The 16,701-nt window shown below is 39.8% G+C and overlaps 1 non-coding gene across 1 annotated transcript; it reads right to left on the bottom strand.

Annotated features, from left to right (window-relative positions):
* Window positions 1–688: 688 nt before the first annotated feature.
* On the bottom strand, window positions 689–795 carry LOC127116139 (small nucleolar RNA R71). Its single transcript, XR_007801119.1, has one exon. It is a non-coding gene; the product is annotated as a small nucleolar RNA R71 (small nucleolar RNA).
* Between the last annotated feature and the right edge of the window lie 15,906 nt (window positions 796–16,701).

Genomic DNA, 16,701 nt, shown 5'->3' with positions numbered 1-16,701 from the left:
TCTATATACAGTCACGAGACTCATTAAGTTTTTGGCGCCGTTGCCGGGGACCTGAATTAGTCAAATAGTGCGATTCTTTCATTGCACGGTATAGACTAAGGTAAAAATAAAAACTAATCTTCTTTCCCTTATTTCCCCCGATTGTATGCCAAGTATTCGCTCACAAGGCGATAACTTAGCACCACCAATCGCTGAATTAGAGCATTTATTATATATAAGACGCTGAATACTAGAGTACCAACAAAGGTACGATATTCCCGATATCTTCTTTCCTACTGCTAAACAAGACGAAAAACCAACCATGGCTGAAGAAGGACCACAAAACCGTCCTCTTAAGTTCTACGCTACCCCGTCCCAACAAGAACCTCACAGCAGCATTGCTGCCCCTGCTATCAATCGAAACGATTTCGAGCTGAAACCCTCATTATTATCAGCCGTCCAATAACATCAATTTGCTGGAAATCCTACGGACGACCCTAATGAACACCTGACCAAGTTTGTGCAGTACACAGACACTGTGAAGGCGAACGGTGTATCTCAAGATGTGATAAGACTATACCTCTTTCCTTTCTCACTAAGAGACAAAGCTTGGGCTTGATTGTAATCCTTGCCATCCAACTCAGTTACAACATGGGAAGAACTGAAGAACGTTTTCTTATCCCGATATTTTTCGCCGAGCAAAACTGCTATGCTGAGAGCTCAAATCAACGGATTTCAACAAAAAGATGTAGAATCTCTCTACGATGCGTGGAAGAGATACAAAGACATGATGAGGATATGTCCACATCACGGTCTCGAAGACTGGGTGATCATTCACACATTTTACAATGGGCTTCTGCATAACACAAGACTGACAGTAGACGCTGCCGCAGGCGGTGCACTTATGGACAAGCCATACAACGAAGCCTATCAACTCATTGAAAACATGGCCCAAAACCATTGCCAATGGGGAGGTGAAAGAACTCCAGTAGAAAAGTCCCAAACAAAAAGTGGAATGTACGAAATCAGTAGCCTTGACCATGTCCATGCCAAGGTAGATGCCCTTGTTCAAAAATTAGACAACTTGATCATACCACCCGCAACCACCGTGGCTGCCGTAACTCCAAACTGTGAGTTATATGGAAACCCTGGACACACTGCACTAGAATGTCAGATATTAGCAGGAGTCCCAACCGATCAAGTGAATTACGCACAAGGAAATCCTTATTCGAATACCTACAACCCAGGTTGGAAAAACCATCCTAATTTTTTGTATAAGAATAACAACGCCTTGTATGCACCTGGCCAAACACTAGTTGTTATGCTTGGATATCAAAAGCCAGCTAACAATGCTCCTAACATGCCTAGGAAGTCAAACCTAGAATTAATGATGGAAAGCTTCATAGCTACCTAAGCTCATACAAACAAATACTTCTTGAACCAAAACATACATACTAGCAAGCAACTTAAACAACTAGCGAGCAAAGTAGACGCCTTAGCCACCCATAATAAAATGCTTGAAACATAGATTTCACAAGTGGCTCAACAACAAGCATCTACTGCCGCTCCCGCTGGAACATTTCCTGGACAGCTGCAACCTAATCCAAAAGGACATGCAAATGCCGTTATACTGAGGAGTGGAAAAGAAATAGACGGACCCGTAGATCCAAGACTCCAAAATCCTGCCATGTACCAAAAACCAGACAAAACCACAACTGAGCAGGTAAGTGAACCGAAGGAAATAGAAGATAATACCCAATAGGCTGAAGAGAGAGAAAAACCTTATGTGCCTCCACCACCCTATAAACCACCCATTCCGTATCCTCAAAGACTCGCAAGTTCTAAAACTGCAGGGCAATTTAGGAAATTTGTTAAACTTCTGAAGCAACTAAACATTACAATTCCCTTTATAGAAGCCATCACACAAATGCCTTTATATGCCAAATTTCTTAAGGAGATCCTATCCAATAAGAAAAAGATTGAGGATAACGAAACAGTTACACTTATTGCTGAGTGTAGCGCAATAATCCAAAATAACATGCCTCCCAAACTTAGCTTCCATCAGGACTCTCATTGATGGGATCTCGACCTCTACGGGGAGCACAACCTCCATGCCATATACAAGAGAGAAAGGGGTTGCCCCTGTTGAAGTGCGGACAGATGTACGATAGCCATGCAAAGAAAATAACAGCATCTCATGCCAATCTTTGTATGTAACAACCATCTTCTGAATAATCTTCTTGATGTTCTTGTTTACAGCTTCAACAACTCCATTCATCTTGGGTCTATAGGGAGAAGAATTATGATGTGCAATCTTGAACTCGCTACACAGCCCTTTCATCATCTTATTGTTCAAGTTAGATCCATTATTAGTAATGATCTTGTCTGGCACACCATATCGGCATATGAGTTGGTTCTTGATAAACTTCACAACCACCTGCCTGGTCACATTTGCATATGATGCCGCTTCAACCCACTTGGTGAAGTAATCAATGGCTACGCGAATAAAACGGTGACCGTTTGACGCCTTTGGTTCAATCATGCCAATCATGTCAATTCCCCACATGGAGAAAGGCCATGGTGAGGAAATACCATTCAGAAGTGTCGGGGGAACATGGATCTTATCCGCATAAATCTGACACTTGTGGCATCTCTTCACATACTTGCAGCAGTCAGACTTCATTGTCAGCCAATAGTAGCCTGCTCTCAACATCTTCTTCGCCATAGCATGCCCATTGGAATGAGTACCAAATGAACTCTCATGGACTTCAGTCATCAACAGGTCTGCTTCGTGTCTATCCACGCATCTGGGCAAAACCATGTCAAAATTCCTCTTGTAAAGCACATCACCATTAAGGTAGAAACTGCCAGATAATCTCCTTAAAGTCTTCTTGTCTTTAACAGATGCCCCAGGCGGGTAAGTCTGACTTTGGAGAAAACACTTGATATCATAATACCAGGGCTTATCATCTTTCACTTCTTCAAGTGCAAACACATGAGTTGGTCTATCCAAGCGCATCACAGTAATGTTGGGGACTTCATTCCAATACTTCACTACAATCATTGAAGCAAGCGTAGCGAGAGCATCTGCCATCCGATTCTTGTCTCGAGGAATATGATGGAAGTCAACCTTAGTAAAGAAAGTTGAAGTCCTTCACATAATCTCTGTATGGGATGAGGCCAGGCTGATTCGTCTCCTATTCACCCTTAATCTAATTAACAACAAGGGTTGAATCACCATAAACATCAAGATGTTTGATCCTAAGATCAATACACTCTTCCAAACCCATGATACAAGCCTCATACTCCACCATATTATTCGTGCATTTGAAAGTTAGCCTTGCTGTAAAAGGAAAATGCGTGCCTTGAGGAGTAATAATCACTGCCCCAATACCATTTCCATACTGATTAACAGCACCATCGAACACCATACCCCATCGGGAACCAGGCTCTGGCCCTTCAACGAGCGTAGGCTCATCACAATCTTTCATCTTCAAATACAGAATCTCCTCATCAGGGAAATCATACTGCCCAGACTTATAATCTTTAATTGGTTGATGCGCCAAATGGTCAGCCAAGATACTACCTTTAATAACTTTTTGAACTCGATATTCAATATCATACTCAGATAACAACATTTGCCAACGGGAAATCCTCCCAGTTAAAGCAGGCTTCTCAAAGATATACTTGATTGGATCCATTTTGGATATCAACCAAGTCGTATGTTTCAACATATACTGGCGTAAGAGCTTAGCAGCCCAAGCCAAAGCACATCATGTCTTCTCAAGCATTGAGTACCGAGACTCACAGTCAGTAAACTTTTTACTCAAGTAGTACATTGCATACTCTTTCTTTCCTGATTCATCTTGCTGACCAAGGACACAACCCATGGAATCATCAAGCACAATCAAGTACATAATCAATGGTTTCCCTTCAACAGGTGGAGACATAATCTGAGGCTTAGACAAATCCTCTTTGATACTTTCAAAGGCCTTTTGGAAGTCCTCGGTCCAATCATGATGCTGATCTTTCCTGAGGAGCTTGAATATAGGCACACATGTGGCAGTCATGTGGGATATAAATCTCGAAATGTAATTCAAGCGGCCAAGAAAACCTCGGACTTGCTTTTCAGTTTTGGGCGCAGGCATCTCTTGTATTGCTTTGACCTTGGCAGGATCAACTTCAATACCTCTCTCGCTGACAATAAAGCCCAATAACTTGCCAGAACGGACTCCAAATGTACACTTGTTCGGATTCAAGCGGAGCTTGTACTTTCTCAAACGCTGGAAAAGCTTCAACAAGTGTTCTACATGTTCAACTTCCGTTTTCGACTTTGCAATCATATCATCAACATATACCGCAATCTCCTTGTGCATCATATCATGAAACAAGATAGTCATAACACGTTGATATGTGGCTCCGGCGTTCTTCAAACCGAAGGGCATCACTTGATAACAGAATGTTCCCCAAGGTGTGATGAATGTTATCTTCTCCATATCCTCGGGTGCCATTTTAATCTGATTATATCCGGAAAATCCATCCATAAATGAAAAGAAATTGAATTTAGCCGTATTATCTTCCAACATATCAATGTGTGGTAGAGGAAAATCATCTTTTGGACTAGCTTTATTCAAGTCTTGGTAATCCACACACATTCGTACTTTTCCATCTTTCTTAGGCACATGCACAATATTGGCCACCCATTGAGGATATGTAGAAGTCACCAGAAACCCTGCATCAATTTGCTTATGAACTTCCTCTTTAATCTTAACTGCCATATCAGGATGATTCTTCTAAGCTTTTGCTTCACAGGTACACACTCAGGCTTCAACGGTAAGAAATGTTGCACAATATCAGTATCTAGACCAGGCATGTCTTCATATGACCAGGCAAAGACGTCGACATATTCTCGTAGCAACTCGATCAACCCCTTCTTAACATACTCTTCAAGGAGTTTCCCAATCTTCACCTCACGAATGCAATCTTCAGACCCCAAGTTGACTGTTTCCAGATTCTCAAGATGTGGCTGAATGATCTTCTCCTCGTGCTCAAGCAGACGGGTGATCTCATCAGGAATTTCTTCAACATCATCTTCTTCTGCCTCAAATACATGGAACTCAAAGTTGGGAGATGGTGTTGGATCATTATGTTCAATGGGTTTGATTAACCTGCATAATGATTTTGAGTATAAAAGAGATTTCAGAATTCAAACAAGGCAAATCATTATGCAGATGAAAAGATTGATTTTATTTTCTTTTTTTGAGTTTTATAGTGATCACCAATTTCCTGCAAAAAAGCGAAAAATGAAAAATAATTTGAGAAAAACAAACATTTAACATGCGATTATTGAATGAATATCATTGTATTAATCAAATTATGCCAACAATGTCTTCACTTCTCCTTTTGGCATGGGAGAAGGGTTTTTTAATCAAAATGAACACATTATGTTGACTTATGGATAACTGTTGGAGCATCAACAGCTACCCAATTATTGCAGATTCCTCCAGGTATGACAAAATTGCCAAGGTCTTCCTCTTCATCATCTTCAACAATGGCAGTAGCTTCCTGATCTTCAACGGTGTGGATGAAACCTCCACTCTGAAACAACCCACGATCATTGGAAACACCAGAAGAGTACCCTATGCCAGCCCGAGATTTGTTATCTTCCAACTTGATCCAGTAGTTGCACCATGCTCAATGGCCAACTTTCCATCATTATAGGAGACAAATGAAGAAAGTACTTTCCTTGAAGGCTCAGCAATAGATAAGGCTTGGAACGGAGTCCCAACCTCATCCTCAGCATCAATATAGGAAAAGGAAGATAAATGACTGACCAAGAGAGCCTTCTCTCCCCCTATCACCACCAACTTCTTGTTCTTCACGAACTTCAACTTTTGGTGTAGGGTGGATGTCACGGCTCCTACCTCGTGAATCCATGGTCTGCCAAGCAAACAACTATAAGACGGGTGAATATCCATGACCTGGAAAGTGATCTAGAAATCACTAGGTCTAATCTTGACTGGGAGTTCTAATTCGCCAATCACAATTTTACGCAATCCATCAAAAGCCTTCACTACCACTCCACTCTGCCTCATGGGAGGCCTCTGATATGAAATTTTAGCAAGAGTGGATTTTGGAAATGCATTGAGTGATGACCCTGTGTCCACCAACACATTGGACAGAGCATCGTCTTTACAATTCATGGATATGTGTAAAGCCAAATTGTGGTCTTTTCCCTCCTCGGGAAGATCATCATCGCAGAAGCTCCAATTGTTGCAGGCAGTTATATTTGCAACAATGCTATCAAACTGCTCAATTGTGACATCATGGTCAATGTATGCCACGTCCAACACCTTCTGCAAAGCTTCACGGTGTGGCTCAGAATTCATCAACAAAGATAATACAGATACCTTTGAGGGAGTTTGTAGCAACTGATCAACAACATTATATTCACTCATTTTGATGAGCCTTAACATCTCATCACCATCCTCTTTCAAAATGCCAGACTGGCCCACTAGGATATGAGCATTATTGGTTTTCACAACAACAAGGTCAACACCCTTCATAACAGGAACAAACGGATTATTTGAAGAAGAAGTCCCCACGGGACCGACAGTATTAACAACAGTTCTTTTCACAATGTCTTCATGGGATTTTGGCTGAGCCGAGAAAACACGACCACTACGGGTCATTCCATTGACATCTGAAATACTCACCACAGAAGTTGAGGGCAACGAAACCTCTTTTCTGTCCTCTAGCATGACTGCATTATAACGGTAAGGAACAAATTTGTCTGATACATACGGGACAGGGCCCGCTAGCTTAATCACAAGAGTTGGCGAAACTTTCTTCTTGTTGCCATCATATCTGATAACAACAGGCTCAGGGATTTTAAACACGGGGGTGATAACATCGACTTCATCCTCATTACGATTCTGAAGTATCTCAATCATCCCTTGATCCAACATCTCTTGGATGTCCTTTCTCACTTGACGACATCCTCTCTCATTGATAGTGCACACCTGGAACCTATCATGAGCATGCTCATAATGGCTGTGTTCGCACAACAGCTTATGCATCTCGACTAAGGACTTCCTTATGTCATTCACATAAAGGACTTTGTACTTGCCAGGGCACCCTTGGACCATATTAACAGCTGCTTTCCCATCCTCGGGCAATGGGTTCTTCTTCGCATTAGGGCCTACGTCCTCAAAGAACAGTATCCTACTCCTCACAAGGTCTTGCACCTTGGTCTTCAATGGATAGCAATTCTCAACATCATGTCCGGGAGCACCAGAGTGATATACACAATGGAGTTCAGACTTGTACCACCATTGAGGATTGGCTGGTACAGCAGGAGGATCACATGGAGTTATCAACTTCCTATCGATCAAGAAAGGATAAAGCTCAACATAAGTCATCAGAATTGGGTCAAAAGTTACCTTCTTCCTCTCGTAGTTGCTGGTGCTGGTGTTGTTATTGTTGTGAGGCTGGTAGGCCTGTTGTTGTTGACGATGTTGTTGTTGTTGTGGTTGTTGTTGATGAACTTCTCTGAAAGCAGGTGCTATATGAGCCACCTGGTGTTGGTTGACAGTTGGACGTACATCCTTCCTCCTCATAGAGGGACTTCTTTTAACATGGGAGGACACAGCATGAGTCTCTCCCTCTTTCTTCCTAGCAAAGCCTCCATACTTCTTTGCTGAGGAACCGTCATCTCGAGATAAACGTCCTTCACGGACCCCTTCCTCTAGCCTCATTCCCATATTCACCATTTTGGTGAAGTCTGAAGGAGCACTAGCAATCATTCTCTCGTAATAGAAAGAGCTCAAAGTCTTCAGGAAGATCTTTGTCATCTCCTTCTCCTCCAGGGGTGGCACTATCTGAGCTGCTAGTTTTCGCCATCTCAAGGCGTATTCCTTGAAGGTCTCCTTATCCTTCTGGGATATTTCCCTCAACTGGTCCCTGTCTGGAGCCATATCAACATTATATTTATACTGCTTTACAAAGGCCTCGCCTAGATCGTTGAAAGTGCGGATGCTTGCACAATCCAGCCCCATGTACCACCGGAGCGCAACACCTGTCAGGCTATCCTGAAAGTAGTGAATCAGCAGTTGGTCGTTGTCAGTCTGTGTTGACATCTTGCGAGCATACATCACAAGATGGCTGAGTGGACATGTGTTTCCCTTATACTTCTCAAAGTTAGGCACTTTGAATTTAACAGGGATCTTCACATTGGGCACCAGACACAACTCAGCAGCACTTTTCCCAAAGAGGTCCTTACCCCTCAAAGTCTTCAGTTTCTTGCGCAACTCAAGGAATTGATCTTCTACACGGGGAAGAGTGTGCTCAACAGGAGGTGGCACAGACAGGACCGGGCTAGATGCCGGCATAGAAGCGAGACTAGGAGCAAAATCCTCTGGCATGAAGTTATATGGCATTCCCCAAGGGAATCTAGCTGGCATAGTTGGAGCGAAGTGGGCTGTTGTAACAGGCACCGTTGAAGTAGCTACCTCATATATGACCGTCCTCGCGGGAGGAGTTGCAGGAGTTGGTGAAGCTTGGCTTTGTGCGGCTAGAACTGACTCCATCATGGCAGTCAGCCTAGCGATCTCTTCCTTCAGATCCCTGTTCTCTTGCTCAATATTGTAAGACCCTAATTTTGACCCTAAGATCCCTCATGGCATCATATCATTACACATTGCATTTGCCTCAAGGATCATAGCATCTTGGCCCCTTAACCCTAGGTTTGGGACTTGTGTGAGTTGGTTTGAAACCACCAAGCATGCTTGAATTGTATATTATTGCTTTTCTTATTTTGTTTACTAACCAAAAGCATAAAAATATGTCACTATCTTTGTTTGTTTTGTAGCTTGAGCAATCCTATGATCCAAGGCTCCTAGGAGGCCCCTATACTCAAAGAATGGCCAGATGAAGTGGAAAGCAAGCATGAAAATGGTTCCCAAATCTCTCAATCATCATATATGTCTCCCAAGTATCTCAATTTGTCAATTTGATCAAGATAAACCAAAGGGCTTAAGGATTATTTCCCAAGGGAACCCTAATTCAACTGTGCATTGACTGTGCCTTGCTCATGAAGCAACCTCAACCCATGATCAAATACAATAAAGATAAGTTCTTTAATTCATCATTTCATGCATATTTGAGCTTATGTGAGTATCCTCAATCATCAATCCATTAAGATTTGAAGTTTGGGCTTGAGAAGTTGATCAGTCAATTCATCTTACTATTTTGAAATCCACTGAGACCTAACTTTTGATGTGTTTGTCAAATGAAGATGACCCTAAGAGAAACAATGTTCTTAAGAACCATATGAACAACTTTCAGGTTCATCAATAATTTATTTGAAGCTTGGAAGGTCATCATTAATCTCAAAACATTATAGGTCATTTTGATTGAAACCCTAATTTTGGGTCAACTTCCCAAGGACGTAACTCCTTCATTTTTTATGATTTTGAGGTGGGATCAAATGAATTGGAAATTTTAAGATGTCTACTTCAATTGTTATGTTGGACACAATTTTATAATCCTAAAAGAAACACATTTGATAATACAAAACATTATAGGTCACTTTGGACCAAAGTCATTGAAATGTGAAAAAGTCCAACTTCAAGTGCCCATAACTTTTTCATAAAAAATCCAAATGATGCAAAATTTAAGTCCGAATTGATTGTATTGAAAAGATGTACAACTTTGATGTTGAAGGTTTTGTCATTTGAGGTTTTAATCAGTGAAACAAAAGGGCTTGAAGTTGGTCAATTTTGGCAAAATTTCCATACACATGTTTTGTACCTTGAACTTCATGGCCTGATTTCATAAATTTCCCAACACCAAATGGATTTTTGTTCAACATAACATTTGTTCCTCATGTCAAGCCCTTTCCAACCATTACCCACATGCCTATGTTTCAATTTGGCAAATGGTATTTTCGAAGAGGAGAAGATTTATGTTCAATTATGCATAACATGATTAAATTGCTTGCACACCAAATTGCCTTGCCATGTACACGTCCAAAACACCTCACTTGCATCTCAGCTTGCATTTGCCATTGGACTTGGGCCTCCCATGCGCCTGTACAGGCCCATGCATGGAGGACCCAACTTCACATGCACATGAGAATTTCATTGCTTGCATCATGCTTGGCTATAAATAGAAGGCTCCATTCTCTTCAAAATCCAACCTCAAGGCGCCTGAATTGCTACAGAAGTAAAATCCCAACCTCTATTAAAAGGAATTTTTCTTTTCTCTTTCAATTTTCAAGTTCAATTTTCAACTTCATTGGTTGATCATTGAGCTTCAATTCCTAAACCTTGCTTCGTTGTCATCTCAAGAACAAGCTGCATCAAAGAATTGGAGTAGATCAAGTGTTTGAAAGCTGCTCTTCAAAGGTTTTCCCTCAAACTGTTTTGATTCGAAACTCCTTGGATATTGATCATTTCTTGTGTTTATTGGTACCTCTGAAGTCCTCATGTGAGAGGCAATTGATCTGTGCATTTAATTTCATGAATTGAGCAAACTCAGATTGAACACCATAAATTTCTATCTCAGATTTCTCCTTCTATGAGAGTCTAGAGTAGAAATCAAGGTCACAGGGGTGATGTACATCACCCCAACTTTCCAAATATATATAGATCATGCATTTTGGTGAAGCTTTTAAAACCTGCAAATTCTGGCCGGACGGTGAGTCTCACCGGAGAAGACGGTGGTTTCCACCACCGTCCCCACGTGGACGAGTCCATAGCCATTGGATCTTGTTGCTCTGATCTAATCTGGACGCTTGAATGTTATGACTTTCATTAATGCAGCGTGTTTCTCTTTTGACTTTGGTCCACCATGCGCGCGCATCTCTCAACCATCTGATGCGCCACGTCAATTAATGAGACCTTGATCAGACGCTCCTTGATTTTTCCTATTTTCTGATTTTCCATTCTATTTTCTTTAATTCCATTTTATTTCAAAAATTCTTAACTTCTTCATTTTAATCCAAAAAATATGAGACTAATTTCATTATTTCCCTTTTAAATTCTAGTTTCTGAAAATATTTTTAATATTTTTTATGATTCCATTTAATATTTTCTGTGAATTTTCTCTTTTCTGGTTATTTTTAATTCATTTAAAATAGTTTCCAATATTCAAAAATGCCAAAAATATTTTCTTAACATCTTTGAATGATGATGAATCTATGAAAAATATTCACATCAATTTCTAAATTGGTTTGAGATTTATTTGAGATTTTAGTTCAATTATGTTATTTTCTTTTCATTTTTAATTGTTTAAAATTGGTTTCTGTTTTCAAAAAATGATGGAAAATTTTGTCAAACCTTGTTTGACCATGTTGAACTTATGATGATCCAATTGGACTTTTTCAAGTTGATTTGAATTGGATTTGAAGTTTGACCTTTATTTGTTTATTTTAATTCAAGTATTATTTTAATTCCAAAAAATACCAAAAATATTTTTATTGTTTCTTGACTTCTAAGCTTAATCTCACTTCTGTTTACCATTGATTGATGTTGATTCTATTCATGTTTGGTCAATGTGTATTACTTATGTCATTTGAATTTCAATTATGTCCATTCTATTTCTTCTTCTTCTTCTTCTTCTTGTCGTTTCTTTTTGATCAATGAGTTAAAGATTGGTGGTTAGCCTTGACATATGAGATGGCTTAACCTTTCTTTGTTCAAATCAAATTCATCTTGATCAAAGATCAAGTGAATTGCTTTGCATTAAGGATAGGTTGCTTCTTGGTCAAGCAAAAAACCTAAATCAATACAAGGTCATTCTTTCTTTTCTTTTGGTATGGCAAGTTGTAGGAGCTTGGCTTACTAGTCATGGTCTCTAACTTGTGTTTGTTGCCTATAGTTTTATTGACCGGCCTCAGATAGTTGTGACTACTACATTAGTCCACTTACGATTGCTTAACATAGCGCTAAATTGCCTTATGGCACACCAACACTAACTACTAATCACTAACTTTTAATTCAAGCATTTAATTCTTGAAATTTACTTTACTGCAATTTAATTTCTTACACATTAATTCATTTGCCTTTGCCCTTTGCTCACTTGAGCTCATGTTTATATTAATGCAATTTGCCTTCTGCTCACTTGAGCACATTATTGTGTATATACTATTGTGCTTGTTTTGTTTTGTTTTTGTGAACCCAATGCAAATGGAGAAAGGACTTAGATTTTAGGACCTTACCTATGCTAATGGAGTTTGAAGAGCAACTAGGCCTCATGCCTTTAGAATTCTTTAAAATTGTCAAAGAGAAACTAGGCCTCATGCCTTTAGAATGCTTAATCTTGAAGAAGACATTGAAAGGACCTAATTCTAAACTCACTCTTGTCCATTTTTTCTTTTTGCATTGTGGAACTTTTTGATTTGTGTGTTCTTGTGTGCTAGGGATCCCAAACTTGAACCAATTAGAAGAACCATTGTCATGGACATTCAAGATAAGAGATACAAAAGCCAATTGGAAGATTCCTAGGAGCTTGATTGATTGTTTGCTTGATTGCTTGAGTTATTTGCTTATTGCTTGCTAATTCCAATGGGGGAGCAACTTGGATCATCTTTATGATCTCAAGAGGAGAACTCCAAGTGGTTTTATTTCTCTTCCCTCATCTTTGCATGTTTAGGACCTAGCCATTCTCTTCTTCTCTCCATTCTAACCCAAGCCAAACTTTTGTGCAAACATTAACATTGTTTTCAAAATTAGAAACCTAGGAATTATGCCTTTGATTTTTTCAAACTCTTTTCATAACACTTATTTTGAATTGAATCTTAAGTCAACTTTGACCTTACTTTGTGAATACTTTTCATTTGTAAATACAACTCACTCAATTATTTTTTATGGTTCTAATGACCATTTGCCAAAGCTTTTCATAAACATTAGCTATTAGGTTTGAGTTATCCTAGAGGTTGATATAATACTCACCTGTATCCTTAGTGATGGACTATAAGTCTTCCATGCTTATTATAGGGTCAACCCCTTAGTAGCATGTTGAAGCTCTCCTCACATGGTGGATTTGTGGTTCTAGGTTGAGTTTTCTCCCTTTGATAACAAAAGACCTTAAGGCTTTTGACCAATCAATTCACCAACTTCTTTTGAGATTTTTACCCCAAACTACGAGGTTTTGATCCTATTCTTTTTTAAGATGGTACGTAGGCAATGGGTTTATCCATTCAAACACAAAATTGTAAATAACTTGTATATTCTCTTCTCATCTCCCCAATCATGTTTGCATAAATATTTTAACAAATACCAACCTATCTTACAACATTTGTGAAAAGGGCTCCCTTAGAGTACTAAGGATGTTTTGGGTGCTTAAAACCTTCCCATTGCATAACCAACCCCCTTACCCAGATCTCTGAGATTTTTATTAGTTTTTGATTTGATAAAACTTCTCGGTTTTTGTTCGCTTTGTAACCTTTCCTTTGGATAAATAGAAGTGCGGTAGCGACTCGAATTATATGATTTACTTTTTATTTAGTCAATAAATCTAAAGGTAATGAATACCCCGCTACAGAGATGTTCCGTTATCTTCGGATGATTTGCTTTGGTGTTATACCGGTGCGTCAGCTTGTCTTCAAAATAAATGAAGAGCAAAGAGTTAGACCACTGATCAAGAGCTCGGAACAAAACCTGCTTATGCATATGATGCATGAAATGCTTGTGCATATGATTTGTTTTTAATCAGAGGAACTTTTTAGAGATCTATTTGCAAATATTTGGAAAATATTGAACTTTTAAGACATATATGGAATACTTATAGCAATAATGTTTGGAAACTTTTTACACCAAGGAAGTAGTACAATTTTGACAACCAAGTACAATATAAGAGAAAAGGAGAATAAACATCCTATGGAGCCCTAGAAGCAATCGTCCAAAGCCTTCGAGATCGGAAGATAAGTTGCACGAAGCCTCTTCACCTCTCTCTCATAAGCTGCTTCCATATCGGCCTTCTCCTTGGCGAGCTGATCATACTTCCTCTTCCAAAACCTAGATGAGTGAGGAAGAAGAGAAGTAACCACATCATCAGGCTCATTAATAACCTGATGCTCTAGAAACTCTATCACTGCATCTTTATCTTTGAGCTGCTGAAGAAGTTCCTCACGCTCACGAACCCAATCACGCGAACGGTCTTCGTCTCTCAACTCCTCTACTCCTTGATTAGGGAGGGTTGAAGGCCCAACCATAACCACAGGGGTAGGTCTCAGATATTCGTACGGCATGCGATACTCGAGAGCTCTCTTCCTCACGCAAGAGGTGTAAGGTTCCAAAGCAATACAATTCTTCGGACCAAGCTCAATCCTCCCTTTCCTATGAACCTTGTGCCAGGCGCGGACCATCCTATCCTTCAAGTTCTGAGGATCTTTACCCTCTTGAAAGAACAAGCCTTCCAACAAAATGTTGTTAGGTTTATCCTTTAAGGGGAACCCAAGCTGACGGCGAGCCAAAGCAGAGTTGTAGTTAATTCCACCACATGTACCAAGAAGAAGTACATTGGAGAATTCACCACAAGAGTCAATAATCTAAATGCCATCATAAACATGATTATATCAAGAGATATCATCATTAGTGAGAGACATAAGTCTCGTGGACCACCGTAGACATCCCTTGTTCTCTTTGAAGGCAAGCGTCTGAGGCAAGTGCGAAATAAACCACTTGTACAACAGAGGCAGACAACACACAATGGGTCCACCATCCTTTGCATTCCTCATATGCAAGGAGAAATAAGTGTTACCCAGCAGTGTAGGAACGGGATTAAGAGAAGAGAAAATCCTAATAGCGTTCACATCCACAAAGTTGTCGATGTTGGGAAATAACACTAGTACATAGATGAGGAGTACAAATATGGCTTCAAAAGCTTCCTTACTCATGGGCTTCCCAAACAAAATAACTTTGGCAATGAGAAAATCAGACGGGAGACCTTGAATTCCGCCTTTGGTAGTCATATGAGCAACAATATCAGATACATCCATATGAAGCATGTCAGTAATCTCTTGGGAAGAAGGAATCTTCTCTAAACCACTGAACGGAAACTGATCAAGAATAGGCACACCCACATGATAGGCATACTCCTCAAGTGTAGGCAAAAGCTGGAAATCTGGAAAAGTGAAGCACCGATAGAGAGGATTGTAGAACTGCACCAACACACTCATCAGACCTTCATCCACTTTAGTAAAAAGAATGGAAAGGAGCTTCCCATGGCGAGCTTTGAACTCCAAAGGCTCTAACACATAAGATGTCAAACTCCTTAACTCTTTCAAGTCGGGTTGTCTGAAACTATACTTCTTCGTATTCCTTCTTTTCTTATCCATGTCTGAAAATTTGCAAATAGACCTCTTAAGTTCCTTGAAAATCTTTATTATTGATGACATGGATGCAAATGAATGCATGAATGCATGGATGCAACAATCACACTCAAGGATCAAGCAAGTCACACCACACAAAGGTCACGGGATGGTTCAAGTCATCGTCAATATCAATCATCCATTTTGGTGGATTATGGTTTACACCTTATCAACACCCAAGTTCCATTGATATTGAGGATATACAAGAACAGATCAACCGCGAATCATGGGTTTGTTGTAAGTCACGAGCATGGAGTCTCGGTTAAGAACCACCCAACGAGAGTTTACTATGGTTAAACCTGACAATCATGTTCTAAAAGGTTCCCATAGTCATTATCCTATCTTTCGGATATTATTGGATAAGACGACTACTCGTCTTCCAAAAATATTCTCAAGAGAGATTCTTATGAGTGTAGTATCGCGTAACAATCGCCTCAAGTCTTACACTTGAACGACCTTCGCACTACGTCCTAAAGTAGGCCAAGATGGGCTAGGTATCTAAGGTCCTTGGCTTCTAAGGTTCCTATTGGAAAGAGTAATGCCTAACCACGACTACTCGTGTGACATTATTGATCCCAACAAGCCCTCCACCAAGTGAATGGACTTGCAACTTAACTTGTTAAGGAATAACTCCACACAAGTCAACAAGACTATGCCATTCTCCTATAATAAGTGCACTCGAGTTCGGGTATAGAACTCATCTCACAAGAGACCACCAAGCATACAAGCAATTAATATATCAAGCAATTCATACATTACAAACAATACATTCATCCCAAATTTGCACAAAATATGCCACAAATAAATATAAACATACAACACACATAAGCAAAAAGTAGGCTAAACCCACTAGAGAGATTCATTCCTCAGCAGAGTTGCCACTTTTCTGTAGCGGGGTTTTCGTTACCTTTAGGTTTATTGACTAAACCAAAAGTCAACATACAATTCGAGTCGCCGCCACACTTTTATTTATCCAAAGGAAAGGATAAAAAGCGAACAAAAGCCAAGTAAGAAGTTTTATCAAATCAAAAACCAATAAAAATGTCAGAGATCTGGGTAAGGGGGTTGGTTATGAAATGGGAAGGTTTTACGCACCCAAAGCATCCTTAGTACTCTAAGGGAACCCTTTTTGCAAATGTGTGTTGTAGGTCGGTATTTGTGAAAATATATGTACAAAAGATTGGGGGGATGAGAAGAGAATAAATTATATTTACAAAGTTTGTTGTTTGAATGGATGAACCCATTACCTACGTACCATCACAAAGGAGGATCAAAACCTCGTAGTTCGAGGTAAAAATATCAAAGATTGGTGAATTGATTTGATCAAAAGTCTTAAGGTCTTTTGTTAT

This window comes from Lathyrus oleraceus, chromosome 1 (genome assembly GCF_024323335.1).
Source record: "Lathyrus oleraceus cultivar Zhongwan6 chromosome 1, CAAS_Psat_ZW6_1.0, whole genome shotgun sequence".
NCBI classification, from domain to species: Eukaryota; Viridiplantae; Streptophyta; class Magnoliopsida; order Fabales; family Fabaceae; genus Lathyrus; species Lathyrus oleraceus.
Note: the sequence above shows the minus strand (reverse complement) of the source record. Positions and strands in the feature narration are given on the sequence as shown.